General features: G+C 36.1%; 1 long non-coding RNA gene and 3 pseudogenes across 2 annotated transcripts; 1 reads left to right on the top strand and 3 right to left on the bottom strand.

The window, feature by feature from the left end:
• Positions 1-11,711: 11,711 nt before the first annotated feature.
• On the bottom strand, positions 11,712-13,516 carry LOC114165232 (uncharacterized). The gene is made up of 3 exons (XR_014984904.1): positions 13,152-13,516; positions 12,801-13,040; positions 11,712-12,708 (listed from the first exon to the last, which is right to left on the bottom strand). It is a non-coding gene; the product is annotated as an uncharacterized LOC114165232 (long non-coding RNA).
• Positions 13,517-15,719: 2,203 nt separating this feature from the next.
• Positions 15,720-17,097, bottom strand: LOC146882131 (CBL-interacting protein kinase 2-like; annotated as a pseudogene).
• A 1,006-nt stretch (positions 17,098-18,103) lies between these two features.
• LOC146882130 (uncharacterized) lies at positions 18,104-20,042 on the top strand (annotated as a pseudogene). Its single transcript, XR_014985297.1, has 2 exons — positions 18,104-18,344; positions 19,519-20,042. The product of XR_014985297.1 is annotated as an uncharacterized LOC146882130 (transcript).
• Positions 20,043-23,745: 3,703 nt separating this feature from the next.
• LOC114166264 (octanoyltransferase LIP2p, chloroplastic-like) lies at positions 23,746-25,366 on the bottom strand (annotated as a pseudogene).
• Positions 25,367-25,663: the final 297 nt, after the last annotated feature.

Here is a 25,663-nt window from a genome sequence, read left to right as displayed (position 1 = left end):
AACAAGAAAAAAAGGTTTAAGCTCAAGGGGCTACCAATGGATCAATGTTATGGTTAGCTTATTTGGCCAAGTAGCTAAAAACAAGAAATGCCTCAGTCATATCAAATCATGCATGTTCGCCTAAGATGCAAAACAACAGAATCAAGCTAAACATTTGAGTACCAACAAGACATGAGCAAGTCACACAAGAAAAATAGGAATGACACACGGTAGTTCATCCTTACAATAAAGCTCAAAACTCACAAGGTCAAAAACTCTTTCACAAAAGATTTATTTCAGAAACTCTCAAATCAACTCAATCGGTAAATCACAGAAACAATCCATTCATAGCACATGACTCTTATTTTCCCAGAATTATGATCGTTCCAATTAGTAAATCAAATCCAAAAATCCAATGTCAATATGTTTTATTGAAAGCAGAAACTTTTTTTTTAATAAAAACAAACAAATAACAAATAAAAACAAACAAAAAACAAAATTAGAAAAGAAAAAAAACAAAACAAATAGAAAACAAAATCAGAAGGGGGAAATCTCCCCGCACCCCCACACTTTATCCATGCATTGTCCTCAATGTATAAAATATGTATAAAATGCAAAGAAAAAGTATGAAGTTTACTTACCTCCTCAAGGTGGAAGGTATGAGGGAGAAGTCAAGTTCATCCCATCCATCGTCTTATTCAGCATATCTTGATTTTCATTGAATATCCGAAGACGATGCCCATTAACTTTAAAAGTTCTTGTTGAGGATTCTTCCTTGATCTCCACTGCTCCATAAGGGAAGACTTCTGTAACAATGTATGGTCCTTCCCAAGTAGAGCGCAACTTACCACTCATGTGACCAAGCTTGGATTTGTATAGTAACACCTTCTGGCCTACCTTGAAATCCTTTCTAGCCACAAGCTTTTGGTCATGGAACTTCTTGGTTTTCTCTTTGTAGAACTTTGAGTTTTCATAGGCTGCAAGCCTAATCTCTTCTAATTCTTGCAACTGAAGTTTTCGCTCATTTCCTGCTTCTTCCAAATCCAAGTTGCATGCTTTCACGGCCCAATAGGCCCGATGTTCAATCTCCACAGGTAGATGACAAGCCTTTCCAAAAACCACCCTGAAAGGTGAGATACCTATAGGTGTTTTGTAGGCTGTCCTGTGTGCCCAAAGTGCATCATCCAATCTTGTGGCCCAATCCTTTCGACTAGGCTTCACTACTTTCTCTAATATCTTTTTAATCTCCCTGTTAGAGATCTCTGCTTGCCCATTAGTTTGGGGGTGATATGGTGTAGCAATGCGATGTGTTACCCCATACTTCTTCAACATGTTCTCAAGTAGCCTATTACAGAAATGAGTCCCCTGGTCACTGATGATGGCTCGTGGTATCCCAAATCTGCAGAAAATGTTAGACCTGACAAAACTCATAACAACTCGAGAATCATTAGTCCTTGTAGCTATGGCCTCCACCCATTTGGAGACATAGTCTACAGTAAGCAAAATATAAGAAAACCCAAAAGAAGGAGGAAAAGGACCCATAAAATCAATACCCCAAATATCAAATACCTCACAATATAGCATGGGTTGTTGAGGCATTTCATCCCTTCTTGTAATGGATCTGGCTGCCCTTTGGCACTGCTCACAATTTTCATATACTCTCTGTGCATCTTTAAAGATAGTAGGCCAATATAATCCATAATCCAACACCTTCCTACCGGTTCTTTGTGTGCCATAATGTCCACCAAAAGGAGACGAATGACAGAACTCAAGCACATGAGGTATCTCGATATCTGGAACACACCTCCTTATGACTTGGTCACTACCAATGCGCCATAAGATTGGATCTTCCCAGATATAGTATTTTGCCTCACTTTTTAGCTTGATTCTTTCATATTTGGAGAAGGAAGGAGGAATAGCAGAAACAACCAAATAATTAACAATGTCAGCAAACCAAGGTTCAAGAAACATACCTTTCACAGTAGTCAATGCTAGGAGGACTTCGTCAGGAAAGTCATCCTTAATAGGAATGTGATCTTCTCCATTTTCAATCCTGCTAAGATGATCGGCTACTAAGTTATGCGCTCCACTTCTGTCTAGAATCTCAATGTCAAACTCTTGGAGCAGTAGCATCCATCTGATCAACCTTGGTTTTGAATCTGCTTTCTTCAGAAGGAATTTTAATGCTGCATGATCAGTATAAACAATTACCTTGGAACCAAGTATATACGGTCTGAATTTATCCAAGGCAAACACAACAACCAATAATTCCTTCTCAGTTGTGGTGTAGTTAGCCTGCGCTGTGTCCAACGTTCTGGAAGCATAATATATCACATGTGATAGCTTCCCATCTTTTTGTGCAAGCACCACTCCTACTGCAAAGTTTGATGCATCACACATCAGCTCGAATGGTAATGTCCAGTCAGGTGGCTGGATGATAGGAGTGGTGGTAAGCGCCTTTTTCAATGTATCAAACACATCTTTGCACCTCTCTCCAAAGTCAAATGCTACATCCTTTTGCAACAAGTTGGATAGAGGGTTGGCTATCTTGCTGAAGTCCTTGATAAACCTCCTGTAAAATCCTGCATGTCCAAGAAAAGATCGAACCTCTTTCACAGAAGAGGGGTAAGGCAATTGTGAAATAATATCAATTTTAGCAGGATCTACAGATATACCATTCTTGGAAACAACGTGACCTAAAACTATACCTTGTTCCACCATAAAATGACATTTTTCAAAATTTAGGACAAGGTTAGTTTCTTCACATCTTTCCAAGACTCTAGCAAGATTAGACAAGCAGTGATCAAAAGATGAACCATATACACTAAAATCATCCATAAAAACCTCAATACAATGCTCCAACAAATCTGTAAAAATACTCATCATACATCGCTGAAATGTTCCAGGAGCATTGCAAAGGCCAAATGGCATTTTCCTATAAGCATATGTACCGAATGGACAAGTAAAAGTAGTCTTATGTTGATCCTCTGGGGCAATCCAAATCTGAAAATACCCAGAGAATCCATCAAGAAAATAGTAATGAGACTTACCTGCCAATCGATCTAACATTTGGTCCATGAATGGTAAAGGAAAGTGGTCCTTCCTGGTGGCCTGGTTTAGTCTTCTATAATCAATACAGACCCTCCAGCTATTCTGAATACGAGTAGGAATCAACTCGTTCTTCTCATTCTTGACCACGGTGATCCCAGATTTCTTGGGGACCACATGTACAGAACTCACCCAAGTGCTGTCAGAAATAGGATATATAATACCTGCTTGTAGCAACTTGGTGACTTCTTTCTTTACAACCACCATCAGGTGAGGATTCAGTCTCCTCTGAGGTTGCCTTACTGGCTTAGCATCCTCCTCCAAGAGTATTCTGTGCATGCAGAAAGAAGGACTAATACCAGGAATATCTGCCAAAGTTCAGCCTATTGCTCGCTTGTGATCTTTGATAACTTGCAATAGCTTTTGTTCCTGCTCGTCAGTAAGCAAGGCAGATATAATAACAGGGAGTTTCCCATCCCTCTCAAGATAAACATATTTCAAATGAGGTGGTAAAGGTTTCAACTCCAAAGTGGGTGGTTGTTCCACAGATGGCAACATTTTACTGCCTAAGGTAATTTCAGCCACCTCAGCATCACACTTGGACGCCACAAATGTATCAAATAGTGACACCGCGTCCTCAACATCACCTGTTTTACAATTTTCTCTTTCGTCTAAAATTGAGCCCGAAATATTCGAAAGAGAAAAATCCAAAGAAGAAGAAAAACCAGATAAAACGTCCAAAAGTCCAAAAGCATAATTGTTCACTACATTACTCAATAAATCAATACAAAACAAAGAATGGTCTTCAATTGGGTGCTTCATGGCTTCTAGCACATTGAACTGCACCTTCTCATCTCCTATCTCCATAGTCAAGGATCCTGCATGCACGTCTATCTTGGTACGTGCTGTCATCATGAATGGTCTTCCCAAGATAATTGTGGTTGAACTCATTCCTTCATCATCCTTCATGTCCAAGATGTAGAAATCTGCAGGAAAAATTAACTTGTCCACACGGACAAGCACATCTTCTAGCACACCTGCAGGGTTAACTGTGCTACGGTTGGCCAATTGAATGACCAGATCAGTAGACTTAAGAGGTCCAAGATGAAGTGAAGTAAAAACAGATAAAGGCATTACATTAATAGAAGCTCCTAAATCTAGCATAGCATTGTCAAACTTAGTACTTCCTATAATGCAGGGAACAGAAAACATACATGGATCCTTACACTTTTGCGGCATTCTGACTGCAGGCTTCTTAATTAAGCTAGAGACGTTTCTTCCCATGTTCACTACCTCTTTGTCCATAATACGCCTTTTATGTGTACATAATTCTTTGAGAAACTTGGCGTATTTAGGAATTTGTCTCACAGCATCCAACAAAGGGATGTTTATCTCCACTTTCTTGAAAGTATTCAGGATTTCTTTGTCTAACTCCTCCATCCTTTTAGTTTTTGGTTTCAAACGGTTTGGATAGGGAGGAGGAGGAGAATAAGGAGAAGAATTTTCAGAGGAAGTATTAGGGGATACCAACCTGGAGTTATCACTGGGTGCAAGTATCTCAGATGTTGCTTGTGTTGCTTCATCTGATCTTCCTCTTTCATCATTAGGTACAACTTCATTGTCCTTATCTTCATCTTCTTGGGCATCCCCAAGGCCTTGTATTTGCTTACCCGATCTTAAAGTAATAACACTTACATTTCGCGGGTTAATTACAGTTTGTGCAAGCAAATTGCTTGAGCCTTGTTGAGACTTCATCTGATTTAACTCATTTGCCATTTGTCCAATCTGATTTTGCAAATTTTGATTGGTTGCTTCCATTGCCTATTTCAACTCATTGATTTGTCCCTTCATCATGTCAGCCATCATTTTCATCATTGGTTCCATGTTTGAATCACCAGAGGTTGCAGCTGGTTGTGGTTGTTGCCTCTGTTGAGGTGGAACATAGACTTGTTGGTGTTGAGGCTGTTGATTTCCCCATTTCTGGCTGGGATATTCCTTCCAATCTGGGTTGTACTTGTTGGAGGACAAATCATGGTTGTATTGTTGTCGAGGTGGTCTATTATTGCCATAGATGTTTGCAGCATATGCCTGAGGTTGTTCATTGTCTAACGTCCCTGTCTCTTTTAACATAGAACAAGCCTCTGTAGCATGATTAGTAGAAGCAAAAATTCCACATAAAGTAGAAGGGATAGGCTTTTTCTGTAAGTCTGTCAAGGTCCTTACCATGGCCGCTAAGTCATCCAACTTCCCTTCTAATTTGTTGTGATCTGCAACATATGAAGCTTCTACTCCATGGGTTCCCTTCAATAGAGTTATAGAATTACTCCTTGTGGAAAATTGTTGATGGTTCGACGCCATAGTTTCAATCAATTGTCTTGCATTTGTTGGCGTTTTGTCCACCAATGACCCTCCACTTGCAGCATCTATCATTTGTCTATCCATGATACTCAATCCCTCATAAAAGTATTGAATGAGGAGATGCTCGTTTATTTGGTGATGAGGACAAGAAGCACATAACTTTTTGAATCTTTCCCAATACTCGTGAAGACATTCTCTTTCTTGTTGCCTTATCCCATAAATATCTTTGCGAATAGCAGCAACTCTAGATGCTGGAAAAAAATTTTCCAGAAATAATCTTTTCAGAGTCTCCCAAGTATTGATGGATCCTGGCGGAAGGCAGTATAACCAATTCTTAGCAGCATCTTGCAATGAGAATGGAAAAGCCTTAAGCTTGATATGTTCCTCTGTCACTGTTGTAGGTCTCATGAATGAACAAACAACATGAAATTCCTTCAAATGATGGTACGGGTCTTCTCCTGCTAATCCATGGAATTTGGGTAAAAGATGGATTAACCCAGACTTAAGCTCACATTCTCCATCTGGATATTAGATGCACATGTTTTGTGTAATTGCTGCATCCGGTGAAGCCAACTCTCTTATTGTTCTTTCTTCCATTCTATCTTCTTGAATTTCTGGTTCAGGTGATGGATCAGAAGATATGTTAATCACCGAGGTGATTCTAGTGGCACACTTTCAGTGGTAGGTTCAGATGATGATGGTGCTCCTTCAGTAGAACACCTGAGTTCAAGTCTCCTACGTGATTTACGCAAGTTCCTTTCAAGTTCTGAATCAAGTTGATAAAATTGACCCAGATTGGCCCGAGTCATGCACTATGCAGTCCACCTGAAAGTGTTTCCCTGTGTGTTTTTTTTTTCTTCCTATTCTTGTTTTGGAGAAAGATTTCAAGAAAGAAATGAGTTAAGATGTCGTTGGGTCTACTCCCAGGAAAGAGAGGTGCGTCACAGTGGACAACTCAAATACCAAGTCTTTCCTAGACAGAGTTTTCCAAACTAGTCTCAAAAAATTTCTTAAAAGAAATTCTTAATCAAAACAAAAATAGAACTTTGCTTGGAATATATTAAAAGAAAACTAGAGACTACAAAATAACAAACTATATTAAACGTATATGCGTAAAATAAATAAATAAATAAAAAATAAAAAATAAAATAAAATAAAATAAAATAAATAAATAAAAACAGAATCAAAATAAAAGAAATACTAACCGTATTCCCCAGCAACGGTGCCAAATTTGATATCACTGTCATTAGGCGATCAAATTACCACTACTTTAGCAACTTCAGTATTGCCAGTTTGTAGTGAACAAAATAGTTAGGGTTAAGATAACCCTGAGTCGTCTCACAACGAATACGGAATTGATCTCAAATATTTGATTCTTAAAAATGCAATTAAAACTAGCAACTATAAAAATAGGGGGTTTTGATATGCAAAGAAAATGACACGGAAGATTGTAAACACAATAATAGTAAATAGGTCAATTCCACTACTTTTTCTAAATAAGATTCTTCATTGGTTATCTAGAGATTATTGTTAAATTAATTATTGTTGTTGATTTACAAATCAATCAATGTAAAGACTCAATTCATTTGTTGGCATCCTCACTTTTAATTCAAATACAGTCTCAATTAAAAGTGAGAATTGTTAGATTATCCATAGTAAATTCAATCAAAGTACAGTCTCAATTAATTTTACTATGTCTAATCATGTCTATTCCTTTATTTCTTCACCAAATAGAAAACTTAATTAATCAAAGTAAAGTCTTGACTAATTTTAGTTAAAGTAATTACCACTAATCAAAGTAAAGTCTCAATTATTGGCGAAAACTTATTTAATCAAATGAAAGTTTCTAAACAAAATCAAAGTAAAGTCTCAATTTAATTTAAAAACCTTTTAGCTCATATGATTAGCATGCATGTAGATTTAAAATCATTATTTTCTATTCGATTAAGAAGCAAAGGACATAGATAAACAAAAACCACAACAATAATCAAAATAACAAACACATAAATTCATCTACCCTTAGAATCCATTTAAGAAATTACAGTGGAATCAACCCTAAAAGCTTAGTCCTCCATGGCTTTGATGGAATACATGATGATATGAATGAAAGAAAATAAAAGAAAGAATGAGAGATGTGGTGGAGACGGTATCTGCCAAAACCAGAGAGTTCTAAGTGTCTAAGCTGTAAGTTCTCTGTTCCAAGTTATCTCCGCTTCTGCTCCCTTAAGTCTCTTTATATAGGCTTCCACTGGACTTTGGACTTTATCTGTCAGTTGCTAAAATCTTTTATTTTTATTTAATTAATTAGCAACTTAATTCCTGTCCAATTTCCAATTCTGCCCCTCTCATTTAACCATATTTGCAGTTTTGACCAGAGTTGACTGCTGACTTTGACCAGTTGATCAGAGTTGACCAGTTGACCAGAGTTGACCAGTTTGACTGTCCTATCAGATGCTGACACGTGGCACAGAGTACTCTCTCTCCAGAATTAGGGTTTGCTGCTCCTTCCTCCCTTGGTTGTGCGTGACGGCGCGGCTGACGGCAATGGCGGCTGCTCCAGCGGGCGTGGTGGTGCTCGTTCTGTGTTTTCCGGCAAGTGGTGGAGGTGCGAACTGATGGAGCTGCTGGTATTGCTGTGATTGACGAAGATGCGCAGGTTCGTGGCTGCTGCTGCGCAGAACGCGGCGGAGTGCGTGACGGCGCTGGTTCGCGCAAATGGTGGTGCGTGGTGGCCGCGAGAATGGTGCGCGATAGTGGCGAGAACGGTGGCGGCACTGTTGCAGCTACGATGGAGATGGCATGGTGGTTGTGGTGGTTGCGCAGAACTGCTGGAATGGAGGCTCGAAAACGCGGAGAAGATGGTCGCGATTTGATGGAGGAAGATGGTGGCGCCGCTGGGTGGTTCGAAGTTGCAGGTTCGGAGGCGAGAAGATGGACGGTGGCTGGTGCAGTGGTGCGGCGGCGGCTGTGTGACGTCTCCTCTGGTACGTCGTGGTGGCAGGTCTGCGGCGGTGCGGCGGCATGAAGAAGTGCGGCGGCGAGGAGATGGTGGCGGCGGCTGCCATGGTGATCGAAGGAGATGGAGGCTAGGGTTTGGGAGGTTGAAGGTGATGACGTGGCAACATGTTATTGGCTGAATTTTGAGTTGCTAGATCATGACACATGTCTTTATCTGATTGGTTAATTTAATAAGTGGACGATTACCACATGGCATGATCTGAGTGAGTTGGGTTTAAGTGGTAGGAGGGGGTGCAACTTAGTGAAAACTGGGGGTGCAGAACAGGTTTTTGTGGTCCACTTGCAGGAGGAGTGTGCAAATAAAATCTGGGGGTGCATTTAGCTCCTGATTTATTCTTTTCCAGAATTTCTTGATTTTGGACTTATTTTGTAACTTTGAATATTTCAAAATCACACTATTAATTGACCAAAAATAAATTCCAGCTGCTTTAACAAATGTTAGAATATCCAATAATATTTTATGCAACTAAAATCAATTTTTACGCCATTTTTACCAAACGTACTCAATAAATCCAATAATCACAAATCCTAATTAAATCAATCTTTAAGCACAGAAAATTCAATTAAATCCCCAAATTTAAATATTAAATGAGGGCAAAAATTTGAACTCATCATACACCCAACGACGGTGGCTGGGAACTTCACCCATGTTCTGTGAGAAGGCAAACAATGACAGTGTTACTTTTGTGGTAGTCAAAGAACATGAGGCTTAAGTAATAAACCTATTACTACTTAAGTCCAACATGAAAAGAAACCTCTGATTACCAATTTCTGTTTCGTATCTTACAAACCTTAAATGGTAAGATATGTTATAACATAAGAGGGACAAAGTGCAGTAGAAAAGAATGAGAGGAAATTGAGAAAAGAGATTCGCATGAACCACTCTACCAATTAAACCAACCACACAACACATAAAGTGACTAAGAAGGAAACCACAGAACAAAATTAATATTGATACAATAGTTAATTAAAGATGAGAAAGAAAGCAAGGTTGGCCTTCTTTGTATTTAATTTTATGTCTTTTTACATGTAAAGATCATCAACTCATCACATTTACAACTCAAAAATCAGCCATGCATGCTCTTGTAAAAATTGAGGGCAAATGGAAAGAAATACCTCACAAAAATACAACCCTTTTAGGGAAATCCTTCGCAGCTCTTATCAATTTAGGTCCACAACCTCTCTGACCCTTACCCTTTCCTCCCCTATCATAATAAAGATAAAATGATAAAGTTTTCAAATTTCCATTACAACATGAATCAAAGGCAAAGGCAAAAATTGAAATGAAATACAAACAACATATACAAACTTCAATAGAACAAAAGTTCATAACTACTTAATTAGCTTGTCACTATATTAATTTCTGCAATAGGGCTTATATAAGAAGCCACTAGAATGAGTATTAGTCTTAGTGTAGGAATAGGTTGCTATTAACCAAAGCCTAAACGTGAAAGGTAGGAAGAAGAAATATAATTCAAATGCTGGAGTTAATTATAATTAGTTTTAGAAACTAAGGTACAAAAATCAAAGGCTGGAGTTAATTAGAATTAGTTTCACAACGTAACAATCACTCAAAGTAATAAGAGGCTAAAGCAATCGTGTTAAAGGATTTGGCAAGAGAATTAGGAATGCAATGAGGCTTAAGAAATAATAGATTGAAACTGAATTAGAACCTCACTTAAATAAATTTCACTGCACCAAGACAAGGAATGCAAGTAGCATGCTCAAATGCACTTTATAAAGCTTACACGAATACAATCTTGGCCTCCAAAATTACTACAAAACTGGGAGTTATCACACCCCCAAACTTAGGCCTTTGCACTGCTGGATAAATAACAAAGAAAAGGAAACAAAAACTAAGCCCAAGACTCAATAACAAATTTCACAAGCTATAAATGTTGCCATATAGATTATTGGTTCAATGTCCCGAGTTAAATCCCAATTTGCCTCAAGAACCACTCTTGAACAAACCAAGCCCATTTTATAAACTAGAATTGTGCAATTGGAATTGTGCAAATTCCCATTCAGACCCAAACAAAGGAAAGCACAATAGCATTTAATCACAGCATTGGCCAAATCGCAACTAAACAAATGAAAGCACAACACCAATTCATGACAACATCAAATAATCACAGGTGTTATATTTAATTCCAAATGCTCAGGGACAAATTGACAGAAAAGCAGATCCATCATAACAGCACAGGATAAACTAAACATATAGTTGCCAACACTTCCTACACAGTTAACATTATCAGTTCCACTAACCTCCGTCGATGGTGCAATCACCAATTTAGCAGCCTCTATCGCGCCAAGAGCTCTCCCAAAAATTGTGGCACTATTAAACAACGATCATCCCTCGCAACCTCAATGTTCATCACACAAACAAAAACACGAAACTAATAACAAAGGGATGAGGTGGCGAAAACAAGAGAATCAAACCCTACTCACCGGAAGCTTCTCCGCCAATGTCGCGACAACAGAACAATGGCAGTGGCGGCACCGTGACGCTCTCGTCGAACGGGACACCCTCAGTAGTGGTTGTGCGGAGACATCGTCCTTCCTCTCAAATCTCTGGTAGCAAACCCTCGTCGCGGTGTCACACCCTCATCGCGATGGCAGTGGATGACAGTGAAAGGTGTTCGGCGGATGAGGGTTCAGAGTGAGTGTTGCGGGAAAAATAAAGTGGGGAAAATGAAATCTGAAATGTTTAAGTCATTTTGTCGAGGCCCTTACCGAAGGATTTACCGACGGCACAATCCGTTGATAAGGGTTTAACACTTTTACCGACACAATTATCGATGGAATAGTTTTCTCATACTATTTATTAACGGATCACCGACGGATATGTCCGTCGGTAAATTAGACGACGATATTCGTAGATAAATCCGTCGATAATCAACTATTTGCGGCGGATATGGATCCGTTTGTAATATTCTGCCGGAAATAAGTAGAATTCTTGTATTGCATTAAAAGATAACGTTTTGTTTAAATCAAAGCTCCTTCGTTCCAAAAGTTGTCAATCTAGATATAAATACTAACAGAAATTGGCAAAATTACAAACTCAGATACTACAATCTTGATTATCATAATATACTACACGCCAACTCACTACTAATTTTTCATGTTGACCAAAGATAAAAGAAATAGACCCCAGAAATTTACATTTCTGAAACTTCGAAGCAACCATCAAATTAACAAAGGTCAGTAAAATAAGAATGAATAATATTTTTTTCAAAAACAAGATAGAGAACTTTCATAATTTTTATCATCTAGCTATTCATCTCAAGAAATTGGTAAAACGTATAAAGTATGTACAAGTGTGTTCTAATGCAAAACAGATGATATTTTTCAAAGACAAGGGATATTATACCATCATTCAAATTTAACCTTGTTGTGCTTATTTGGTAAGAGAGCTTCATTTCCTTTCATACAACATGGTGGAAGAAACACTTTTTTAACTGTATTCAAGTTGAAATGCTTGTGAGAATTATTCAAGCAAGGATTTATGTGTAATATGAATAAGACTAGCATCATTCAAATGATGCAAATCAGTTCTTTCATGACCAACACCCTTTCTCACAAACTCCTTAATGCTTCCTACTTGACGGTCTCGAATTCCACATGGGATGATTCTTTTGAAGGAAGACCAATCTGTTGTGACATTAAGTGCCAAGCCATGATAGGTTATCCAGCTAGACACTATGATGCCAACAACTGCCAATTTCTCATTTCCTCTAATGCATTGCTAAGGCAAGAGAAAAATTATCTGAATCATCACAAACTCACAAGCATAATCAAATGTGTTGTATAATCTTATTTCACAGTAGAAGTCTCATCCGTTTTGCTGAATACTAGAAATGTAACTGTTTGTAATCTTGATTTAATTTGAAATTTATGGATGATACTAACATCTTATCATCTCAAAAATCCCTGAGGGAATGTCACATGAAATGGACACAAATATTATAGCTAAGAGAGAAAGATCTTATTGGATCATATGTGAAAATACTTTAGAGTTAAACAATACAATCCAAGGCAAAACATTTATTATCTGCTAATGTGTAATAACCAAGATAATTCAGAATCAGGGCAGGTTGTGCAGAACCAAAAATACGAAACTACAAGTGTTATATAAATAGAATTTAGAGGTTTACCAACCCAAACACCAGTTAAACCTTCCACCGTAGAAGCCTGAATAGAAAATGTTGAAGAAAGAACACGAATGACAACCTCTTCAAGAATCCTAAGGTACAAATGAAGATCCATATTGTGCGTTCGTAGGTTGATAATTGGGTACATGACTAGCTGTAATGTAAAGCACAGTTATGTTATGAACTGCTATACAAAATAAATAAAAATAGGAAAATAAACTATAGCAAGTGATTTAGTGCAAGCACCTGCCTAGGACCATGGTATGTAACCTCTCCACCACGCACAGTGCGATAAATATTAAAAGGAGCATTTTTCATGTCAAACTTGAGGATCTCCACAATACTAGCAGTGCCTAATGTATAAACAGGAGAATGTTGTAGAATAATAAGGGTGTCATTACAATCTCCTTTCTTTTCAATTTGTGCCCTCTTGTCCTTGAGTATTTCCTTTTGCCAAGACCATGCCACTTCATAAGGGACTTGCTCCTGATGCAAATCAAAGAGATCACAGATGCAAATTTAGTTTAATGGTTAGATTTTTAAGAGTAAGGAAGAGGGTTATTAATGGAAAGGGAAGATAAGAACAATGCAACTTACATCCTTTTGTGGCCATTGATTACAAGAGAGGCGAATTTGGATGGTTTGGAATATAGAAGTGGCTTGTGTAGATCAAAGTAGGACCCTATAGGCAGAGAAGGGTAAGTTGATGTTGTTGATGGGATTGTGGTGAAACAATATGTACCTAACAAAATCATGTCTAATTTGCTATAACTAACTCTCTGAAATGATACCGACTGTATGTGTAGTGTGAAAACAATGGAGCAATGAAAGGAAATTGGATGGAATAAGGGGATCAATGAGCTCAACCCAAAATCCAAAAGTGTGAACATTGCCACCTGAGTTCATAGAATATGAGCTTGCCAACAGAACATGAAAAGGGAGGGGGACAATCTTTTCCAATGCCCTTCTGCACATGATAAATATACTAATTTAGCGATATACTTAAAATTATTTCATGGTATTTCTCAAATATTTAGAAATGACAAGTTAGGTATATCAATATCAATGACTCATAATTTGAGTTTAGAAACCATTTCCTCTCACATATTTAATTGATTCATGAAACATAAATTTTATATTTTCAACTAAAATAGGACTAATACAAGCAGCCTCAAGTAGGGATGTCAACGGGGCGGGTAGGGTACAGGTAGTAGCTCCCCCATACCCTATCCGCTGGATAAATATTCGTCTTGTACCCGTACCCATATCCATCACGTATTTGTTATGCGAGTATCCGCCTATTTTTTTCATATTCGCGGGTATCCACGGGTACCCGCGGGTATTTACATAAATATTAAAAAATATATATTTAACCATAACTAGTGCTTAGATCAACAAGTTCATTTTCTTCAATTGATTCCTGAAAAACAAACAAATAAAAAATCACTAACAATTTATATTGTAGTTTATTTTTGAATGAAATATTAAAGAAATTACTAATTTCATCAATGTCCACCTCTTGCAACATTGTATAAAGTTTCATGTTGTCCGATTTTAATCTAGAAGAGCTTGAAAACATAAGAAGTTCATTAAAAATTTCTAACAATCACTTACTTAAAATATCTAAGTAAAAGTGTTGATTTCATTACCTTCCATGTTGGTCCATAACCAGTCTTGGAAACACATCAATGCCTCTACAATATCTGGAAGTAATCTACCTCGATGTGGGGTAAGAATCCGAGCACCATTACTGAATGAAGACTCATAATGTTTTTTACTAATATATATATATATATATATATGAAGGTATTTTTTTGAATTAAAGTTTAGCGGGTACGGGTATCCATAGGTACGGATACTATGATACCCGTACCCGCCCTGTTAACATGCAGGTATCAAAAATACCCATACCAGCGGGTAGCGGGTATCCATTTTTAATATTTGTTTCCTACCCGTTGCGGATTTTATCTGCGGATACCCGTGGGTACGGATTTTTTTGACATCCCTAGGCTCAAGGCACCAAATCAGTTGTCAAAGTACATGCCACCAAAAAAGGAAGAGTAATATTTGATGTAAGTGTTCCGACTTTCTATTTGAGATATTAATCAAGAACCAAAGAAGTTGAAATCCTGTTTGTTGAATCTTATGGTGACAAAAAATCATTTTCAATAAGATCAACAGTAATTAGGATAAAAGTATCAGGTCCAATGGTAAAATGGGTTTATGTCTCATTAATATATGAATCAAGTGGAGGAGAGGAGAACCCAAAGAAAACCCTAGTGGCAAAACTTCATAATTGGTAAGTTGATTTTGCACAGCTATGACTCAAAATGCTTCCATGGTAAGAATTAAGGAAGGCGGTCTTAATGGTCGTGCTTATATTATACCCCGTTCATGACACAGATGAAACCAAACTGCTTATGACACAATATACTTCATAAATTGACAATTGAATGAGTAGAATTTTTTGTAATTTAGCTAGATGATACCATTACGACTCATAATGGATGCTACATGGCACAATACTTCAACAAATTGTAGAAGAACATCCCTCAGATTTCATTTCTCCTTAAGGGAATTCAGTCCACTACTTCCATTATAAATCCTCATAGGGAATTTTATTCATGACAATAAAGGGCAATAAATATCACCCAACTTATGTGGCATATATATATATATATATATATATATATATATATATATATATGAAAGCAAGAAAACAGATCCAAAGTACCAAACAAAAACAGATTAATCCATCTCCCTCCACTTGTAAACCTCAACCCAAACCTCACCTACAAGTCCAAAGCACCAAACCAAAAAGCAAGAAAACAGATCCAAAGTACCAAACTTAAAAAACAGATTAAGTTATCTCCCTCCACTTGTAAACTGCAACCTAACCCTCACCTACAAGTCCAAAGGACCAAACCAAAAAACAACACCGTCCTCTAGAAAATACTTCAATAAAAGGTCCACAACTGTAATTGTAATAACAACCACCAAAGATTTTATGATTAAAACAACTACAATGGTAATTGCATTGGTTTGCAATTTCAGAAACATAAAAGATCATAATGAATCTACAATATTAACTAGAATTTAAAACCTTGAAAATAATCATATGGTAGCCATCAAATTGAAAAAAAAATAACAAACTTTTCTCATCAAAAGATATAAAAAAGGAAAACACGATAGATTTTAAATTAAATATTAGTTAGTCACCCAAACAAACACATTATACTCCCCACAAAAAATGAAAAAGCATAAGCGACATTGAGCTTGATTATGAGAGTCAATACTCTTATATCCCCAAGACATAGTGCCCTCACTGTTGATGAGGAAACTAAACGGTATGAGAAGGTTGGTGCTCTTCCTAAACTACTTCATGATGTTGTTGTTCTTGTTATGGTTGTTCTCCTTGCCATGTCAAAACAATGTCTTCAAGTGCTGGTTTGATATCCTGTGTAAAAAGCTTTTGATACTTCATGGTATCACCATTGGACTTTTGAAGTTCCACCATGTGGAGGAGTGGGGTAATCTCAGCATCAACACCTAAACTCCCTTTTCTTAGAGCCCTCCAACTTCAACAAGCCTCCATCTTTCTTCCTTACTTTCAAGCAAAGCTTCTTACAAATTTCTTCCAACTTAGAGATTATACTCGAAGCAGGGTTATTTTACATGAACCACATCTCTTTCATGGGAACATGGTCCTCAAACATACCAGATAAATCAAACCCAGTTGAGAAGGAGATAATAGCAAAATCATTCAAATTACAAGGCGTGATCAGTATATTTTGACTCTACAATAGGTGGACCATCATTCTCGCACGCTTCAAGTATTCATTCATCATTCAGGGGAGCCGGCTCTTGGTTTTCGGTTGCAGTAATAGCAGGATTCTCCAACCCCACTTTAAACCGAGAAGATTTAATAATTTTGGCATTTGATATCTTAGTCTTTGGGTTTGGATCCAATATTCTGAAAATAGTCACGGACATCTAGTGCAAACCATTTAAGAAATTTGAATACCCCTTTTATTGATTATCCTGTACATCTCCATCAGATTTGAATCATGGAATGGAAGATGACCAGCCAATAGAACAAAACAAGATTACCCCACATGACCAAATATCTGCTTTCGTCCCATCGTAACCCTTTTTGTATATCACTTCTGGAGCAACCTACCAAGTTCATATTTTTGCAGAAGCACACCTCTCTTCTGCTCCATTTTCTGCAGCACTTTTTGCATAAGACCAATGCTACTTTCGATAGTATAATATACCAAGTATTTACTGAGTTCGGGTGTGCTTACACTATCAGAAAGTAGTAAACTATTCTAGTGATGTTCAAAGCTCAGCCATTTTCACAAACATCACGTTTTGACATCACACAATTGTTCATATTTCCAACCTCCTCAAGCAAATGAGCATAAAATAGATATTCATAGTGGTCTAAATATCCAATCTTACCAAGGATTAATAAGGCTAGCACACATGGTGCTACAACTTCATTAACACTAGAGAGGGAACTTTTAACTTTCAGCCACATCTTTCAGCATTCCCTGGTTTTGGTAAAGGACACTGGATAATACCGAAGATGAACTCCTTAAAGCAGCACCCGGTTAGATTTCAACCACCCAAAACCATAACATTTGAGGAAGGCACATTTGTGAGGGGTTTGAGAATTGTCGTTTTTCTGCTAGTGGCTCTACAATCGGAGTTAAGCAGAGAACTTAGCAATTAGAGAGAGAAGGGAAAGAAAAGTAACACAAAATTTGCTATCGTTTTAACGTTTATGACAAATCTTGAATTTCGTGGGCACAACTTCTTATATAAACTCACTTGACCTTATTTGTTGCTACCTTTAAGACCCAACCCAATTCATTCTTCATTCTTCAGAAGCTTTAATTAAAAAAACCCTATTGAAAAGAAAAGAAAAATCGAACCTCCTAGCTAACAATAAACACGAACAGTAAACAACAAAACAATCAATAACAATGTTAGTCTTATCCAAAGCGCGCAACACACAAACAATAAAACAAACACACATTAAAAGAAATTTTCAATGCATTAAAAGAAATTATCCATACATCATGACAAAGGGTATTGGTAATGTACCAGTCCCCCCAATCACCTTCTTAGAAGCTGCACAACACAAGTACATGTGAAGAGTTTAGTTGGTATTTATAAAACATAGAACAATGGGAATAATTTCTTTATGGGTTAAATATGTTTTTACATCGTTTAACTCATTTTCGCTTCAATGTTTACTTAGAAACGCGTTTAAAACGTCAAATAAACTTAACAAAATTTGGTTAAAAGGACTAAATTCACTCATTTATTAAAGATTGGGGACTAAATTGGTCTAAAGTTTCGAAGAGGGACTAATTTCAATTTTCACTAAAAGTTAAGGGACCAAAAACATACTTAACCCTTTCTTTATTTCCCACTTTAGCCCCTGAACTTTTACATAATGACAATTTAGTCCCTACTCTGGTCGACTCAGACGTTGGACTTATTCATTCAGTATTTTACCTATTGTGTCGGTGGAAATATCAATGCAGTGTTAGAGTTAAAAGAAAACTATGCCTGAACCCAAAAGTATTTCTCTGAGAAAAGTGCCATTTTTGTTGTTTTTCTCAATCTCAACCACGGAAACAGAGAAGACAATGATGGGTTTGATTCTTTTGCTTTTTGTTTTTGGTGTGAGTGCTTGGACTAGTGAAATCCATGGAAGATTTATTTGTGATGTTTGTGGAGATTCTTATCTTGGACCTGAAGATCATGTGGTTGAAGGTTTTCCTCTCTCTCTCTCTCTTATGTGTTTTGTTTCAATTTGTGTGGTTTTGATTGAGTTTCTGGAATGGTGTATTCCTTTTTTGATGAAAATTGTTTGCTTTTTGTTGTTGTAAATAAGCCATAACACTCTCCACTGATTGTTTAACTAGGTTGAAAATTTACTTGTGCGTGTTACCAGTGGTGTGGATAGTTGTTAGCGTCTTAACCGTGTAGCCCTTCAAATTGTTTCCTTGATTTTCTGGTTGTTTGACCTAGCGAATTAAATTTGTCATATAACAAAAGAACACCAAGGTTTTAAATTACTATAGCAGTTGCAATTTTGTTGTGATCTTTGATATTGTAGGAAATTATGGATATATATGGTTACAATTATAGTGACGGTTGACCCAAAAACCTTATATTTGCAATCAAAGTTTCAATGGTTTTGTAGGATTGAAGATCAAACTCGTAGGATCTTAGTTATCTTTCTATGGTTTTGTAGCATATATGTGTCTCTTAAACTCGTTTTCTCAACGAGTTTGATACTTGTCGAGGTGAAAATCTCTCAATTGGTTGATTGTTCTCATTTTCAAAAGTTTGATGATCTAAAATCCCTTATTTTTATCCTGAAGATCCTTTTATTTGCTTGCACTGATGTCTCATGGTTATGTGCAATAAACTTAGACAACATTTAATGTTGGTTGTGTGCAACCTAATTTAATGTTATCTCTATCAAAAACAAGTATTCTTTCTTATTCTTCTGTCTTTGGTTTTTTATGTAATCCCATTTTCAGATTTAACTATTTTGGTGAATATTCATAGTTTCAACATTCATATCATTCCATTTTTTTGGGTGGTGGTTTAACTTTGAACTTTAACAACCATAAAAAAACTGCACAAAGGAGATTTTACTGGCCATCTTGCCATCCTTTACAATTGCTTTGAAGCTTAAGTATATTCATGCATATTTCTCCCTTATAGTTTCATGTTGTATTTCCCTTTCTTATGGGTGTTCTTTTCACCATTTTCTAACGTTACTACTCCCTATCGATCATTCAGAAGTATTTAAATTTGTAACTCACAAATCAGAATGCAATTTCCATATATCAATTTTAACATATTCTACTTTACTATTAGACTAATATCTCCTTTTCTTAACAAAAAGGCAATTGACTTTAGTGCTCTAATGTAGTTGCTGAGGTTGTTATTCTTTGCATCACCAGTCTGGAGAAGTTCTAAACTATTAGGCATTCACAGATGCCAAGGGGATATACACAGTGGTTGAGACAATGTTGTAGAGTGATTGTTGGGACGCGTGTCTAGCTCAACCAATCAGTAGTTTCCATGAACAGTGCACTCAACTTGGTGAGGACAGCTTGGGAGTCAAATTCAGTTACAATCACCCATCAGGATATTCACACAATGTCAGGACCTTTGTGTATCGACCCACCAATGTTCCAACTTACTGCATATGATATATGTATGGTCTTGTTCTGAATCTGTGAGTGCTTATGCTTTGGTTGAACTAGTTCAAAACTAAAAAGCATATGAACATATTCTCTTTATACTATACATGTAGGTGAAGTTGTGTTCCAGTGTTTCTTTAGAACCTAAAAATAGTAAGTATGACACGTTTGAGTAATTGTAAATGATAATATTATAGAGAGCAAAGCAAAATCATAGTAAATTGGCATTGTCATTGAACAATGCAATGAATCTCATGGCTTAAATGCATATTTATTCTTACGATTATACTTCAACTACCAAAGTTTCACAAAGTTGATATAACTGATTTGTGTAAACATGACGAAAAGAGAAGGGTTTGGATCCCTTGACTTTACCTTTGAAGAAGATTTTGTTGAATGTGGTAAAATTACTCTAATTGATTTTAATTACTTTCATTACTTACATGTTGACAAATAATGTTAAACTTGTTAGGTACTAATTGCCATGTTGATAAAGAATGTTAAACTTGTTGGTTAAGACATCCTTTAATTGCATTAGTCCCAATTTGATATATTTTTTATATAAACTAAAAAAAATTGACTTAGGCTAAATTAAAGATAACTCTTTTCTTTTTTGGTTAAAATATACATTTGGTCTCTATTTTCGTTCAGTTTTGTCAATTTAGTTCTGATATTGTTTTTTTGTTCAATCAGGTTCCAATTTTCATCAACTTTGTTCAATTTGGTCATTTTTTGCTTATGTCGTTTAAATAATTAACGGTAATGAATAATGACGGTCATGTGTCAGTTGGTGATTTTATTTTTTTACTTTTTTATAGGTACTTAATACATAGTATTTTTGCTGAATATGGTTTGAGTTAACCTTTCAAGAGTCAATCTGTTTCACTGTTTCCTAGTTTGATTGTAGTATTAATATACATTCTTTGTTGTTTTTAGTGTGTAGATATAGTTTTAATCCCATCTTATTGATTTAACATTGTTTAAATACTTTGGATTACTTTACTGAGTAGTGATCTATTTGATTTTGTTCTGTTCATGTTATTTGTAGTGTCCTATTTCAGTTTTATAGATGCAGATTTAGATTCAGATACAAAATTTAGTAGTATTTTTGTAGCTGACTTAGTCCCCCTTGCTGTTTTTATCTAGATTCCAGTTCATATTTGATGTTTTGATTTAGTTTCATTGTTTTTGGCAGTTAGCATTAATTTTAGTCATACTTTTCTGATTCAAAATTGTAGAAGTAGTTCAAATATGATCACATTTGTTGGTTTGGATTTAGATAACTAAGTTTTGTTCTGTTAGTAGTACAATTCCAGGTTTTATAGTAAAATTTTAAATTCGTTGCTGATTTTAGTAATTAGCATAGTTTTTATCTTGATTTTATCATTTTTAACTTGCTTAGCTAATTTCTTTGTTGTTTTTAGATTAGAATCTTTTTTTTTCACTATGTTGGTTTCCAGATTAGATTAGACTTAGTCCCCCTTGCTGTTTTTATCATTCTTAGTTTATTTCACTATGTTGGTTTCTAGTTCTAGTTTTTCTTGTTAGTTTGAATAGTCAATTATTGTTTTGATTTCTATTTCTCTGTTATGGACTTGTTCAGTACTTTCTTTTGCTGTTTTAATTTTGCTTAGATAGTTACTTTAGATTAGTCTTGAGTCTTTTGTTTCGTTTTCTATTACAAAAATCTTTGTCATTGTTTTTAACAACTCTTATTAGTTTAGCTCTTATTTTGTTTAATTTCTAATTTGTAAATAAATAAAATCCAGATTTGGTTTCTAGTTTTTGACTTTGGTGTATTTGTTTAGTGTAAGTAGTTTATGTTCAGCTTTAATCAAAATGTTTCATTGAACCAAATGAAGCATAAACTGAAAAAGGATAGATTTTTTAAATATCATGCTAACACAAGTTTTTCACTTTAACACCTTTAACAATCTATTTAAGATAAATTACCAATAAAAAGTAACGTGTTGTTTAAACCAAATGTTCCTTAGTTTCAAAAATCAATTAATGATAATGAAAAATTAGACACTTTTGTAGATACAAAATACCGACAGAAATTGGCAAAATTACCAACTTATACTAAAAAAATCTTGATCATCATAAATAATATACATCAACCATCAAATTAACAAGGGTTAGTAAAACAAGCATGAATTTCAAAAATAAGATAGAGAACTATTAATTACATTGTTGGGTTTTTTGACGATTCTGACGGTTGAACAAATAATACACAACAAGAATGTGCGATTTTAGCATCGAAATTATGGCGTCGGATCAGTGTAGGACGTAAAATACGACGGTCAGACCCACGCAAAATCGACGGTAACCAAAAAGTTATTTAGAAACAAAAATTATCTATTCGTAGAAATGAACAACATATTAATTTTAGATTCTCGTCGGTTTGGCCGACGCAAATCAACCAATAAGTTGCATTGGATGGCCCACGCATAACAAATTAAATTGTTTGCGTCGGCTGACCCACGCATACACTGCTAAGATAAAAAAAATTAAACTTTAGGTTAAAGTATAGGGGGAAAACTTTAGATGTCACTTTTCCCCCTTCTGCTTTCCTCTTCCCTCGAGTCAGCCTTGACATTTCCCTCCTTCTCTGTGGCATGCGTTTTCTTCCATGAGTGGCGAAATTCCATCGAGGCAAGTGGGCGACAAGAACAATACTCCAATGAGGCTAGCTTCTTCAAAGACGCCACTTGCTGTGAGGAGGCGAGGTTCTGTTACGATGCGAGGAGCTGCTCTCGCAAGACAAATGTCGTGACGAGCGTGGAGGTTTGGGCGAGAAAGGGTGCGCCGACGAGATTCCTCGCAGATTTAGGGATTTTCGTAAGCGCGATTTAGGGATTTTTGTTCGAACCCAGCAGATTTTTGAAGCATCCAGGTTAGTGATTGTACTCTTGTTGATTGAACTTCACTACATTGTTGATTGAATTCCTATTGATTGAGTAATTTTTTGGTTATGTGATCCAAATTAGGTTTTTAGAATAAGCTTTTTAGGTGGACTTGTCTTCTGTGAATTTTAGACTTGTAGATTTTTGTGCGACTGTAATTTGATCTAATTAAACTCACAATTTACTTAATTTTGTGTTTTGCAATTTCGCTTCTAAATGAATCAAATGATATCCTGAATTATTGTTTGAAATGTGTCTGGATGCAGGTTTTGGTATTGTTGGATGCAGATATTGCGATGTGCTTGGAAATAAACATTTGTGTGGGCTAAGCCCACGCCAACAATTATAAGGGAAATTGTTTGCGTCGGCTAAACCCACGCAAAGCCCTCTGTTTTAGATATTTTATTTCAATCATTCGTGGGCTTGGCCTACGCATAGGGAATCATTTGTGTGCTTAGCCCACGCAAAATTTGAAAAATTTTCAGGTGTTCGTGGGCTTGACCCACGCATACGAACTTATTATTTTATTTTTTGTGTTTTCGTCGGTTAAGCCAACGATAAACAAGCAGCAAATGTTTGTCCCCATTTGGCCGATGCAAATGAGTTTTGCATCTAGGAAATGGGCGTCGTCCATGTTTTCGTCGCTGGACCGACGAGATCATGCTCTTTTCGTTGGTTTTGCACTAGTGGCGTCCAATTTTGACCGACGAAAAAAACCTACATTTTTGTAGTGATAGAATTATGTATTCACTATAAAGATGTATGAATTCTAGTTTTTGTTAAATGTTAATATTTTACAAGAAAAGAGTCTAATCCAATCATAAGTTTTTCATAAATCTCCAAACTTGTACATGCTTGGAACAACATACATCAGACCAAACGCCATCCTCAAGATACATAAGCCACAATCTCAATAGTTTCAAAAATTTTATCATCTAGCTATTCATAAGTGTTTTCTACTGCAAAACAGATGATATTTTTCAGAGACAAGGGATATTATACCATCATACAAATTTAACCTTGTTGTGTTTATTTGGTAAGAGAGCTTCATTTACTTTCATACAATATGGTGGAAGAAATGCTTTTGTAATTGTATTCAAGTTGAAAAGATTGTGAGAATTCTTCAAGCAAGGATTCATGGGTAATATGAATAAGACTAGCATCATTCAGATTATACAAATCAGCTCTTCCATGACCAACACCGTCTCTCACCAACCCCTTAATGCTTCCTACTTGACGGTCTCGAATTTCACATGGGATGATCCATTTAAAGGGAGACAAATCTATTGTGACATTAAGTGCCAAGCCATGATAGGTTATCCAGCCAAACACTTTGATGCTAGCGGCTGCTAGTTTCTCATTTCCTGTCATGCATTACTAAGGTAAAAGAAAAATTATTTGAATCATCACAAACTCACAAGCATAATTTTTTATTAATTTGTAATGCATTACTAATACTAATCTTGATTTAATTTGGATATTTATGTATGAAACTAAAATCTAATCATCTCAAATAAATCCCTTAGGGAATGTCATGAAATGAACACAAATGTTATGGCTAAGAGAGAAAGATCTTATTGGAACATATTTGAAAATTCTCTAAATTTAAACTAAATAACTTCAAGACAGAGTAACTATTATCTGCTAATGTGTCATAACCAAGATAATTCAAAATCAGGACAGGTCGTGCAGAGCAAAAAATACCAAATTACAAGTGTTATATCAATAGGATTTAGAGGTTTACCAACCCAAACACCAGTTAAACCTTCCACCATAGAAGCCTGAATTGAAAATGTTGAAGAAAGAACACGAATGACAACCTCTTCAAGATTCCTAAGGTACCAATGAAGATCCATCTTGTGCGTTCGGAGGTTGATAATTGGGTACATAACTAGTTGTAATGCAAAGCACAATTATGTTATGAACTGCTATACAAAATAAATAAAAATAGGAATCTACACTATAGCAAGTGATTTAGTGCAATCACCTGATTAGGGCCATGGTATGTAACCTCTCCACCAAGCTCAGTGCGATAAATATTAAAAGGAGCATTTTTCATGTCAAACTTGAGGTTCTCCATAGTACTAGCAGTGCCCAATGTATAAACAGGAGGGTGTTGTAGAATAATAAGGTTGTCATTACAATCTCCTTCCTTTTCAATTCGTGCCCTCGTGTCCCTCACAATTTCCTTTTGCCAAGACTATGCCACTTTATAAGGGACTTGCTCCTAATGCAAATCAAAGAGATCACAACTGCAAATTTAGTTTAATGGTTAGATTTTTCAGAGTACGGAAGAGGGATATTAATGGAAAGGGAAGACAAGAACAATGCAACTTACATCCTTCTATGGCCATTGATTACAAGAGAGGTGAATTTGGATGGTTTGGAATATAGAAGTGGCTTATGTAGATCAAAGTAGGACCCTAGAGGTAGAGAATGGTATGCTGGTGTTGTTGATGGGATTGTGCTGAAACAATATATGCCTAACAAAATCTTGTCTAATTTGCTAAAACTAACTCTCTCTAAAATGGTTACTACTGTATGTGTAGTGTGAAAAGAATGGAGCAATGAAAGGAAATTGGATGGAATGAGGGGACCAATGAGCTCAACCCAAAATCCAAAAGTGTGAATATTGCCACCTGAGTTCATAGAATATGAGCCTTGCAAAGAGAGCATGAAAAGGGATGGGGGACAATCTTTTCCAATGCCCTTTTGCACATGATAAATATACCAATTGAGCGATCTACCTAAAATTATTTCATGATCTTTCTCAACATATTTAGAAATGTCAAGTCAGGTATATCAATATCAATGAGTCATAATTTGAGTTTAGAAACGACTTCCTCTCACACTTATTTAATTGATTCATCAAACAAAAATTGTATATCTATTATATCTACTATATATATATATATATATAAGAAAATGAACCATTAGATAAAATACGAAACTAGCCCTATGTATT

This window comes from Vigna unguiculata, chromosome 10, assembly GCF_037176805.1.
Source record: "Vigna unguiculata cultivar grain cowpea cultivar isolate G323 ecotype 2 chromosome 10, ASM3717680v1, whole genome shotgun sequence".
In the NCBI taxonomy this organism is placed as follows: domain Eukaryota; kingdom Viridiplantae; phylum Streptophyta; class Magnoliopsida; order Fabales; family Fabaceae; genus Vigna; species Vigna unguiculata.
This window is presented reverse-complemented; position numbering and strand designations above follow the sequence as displayed.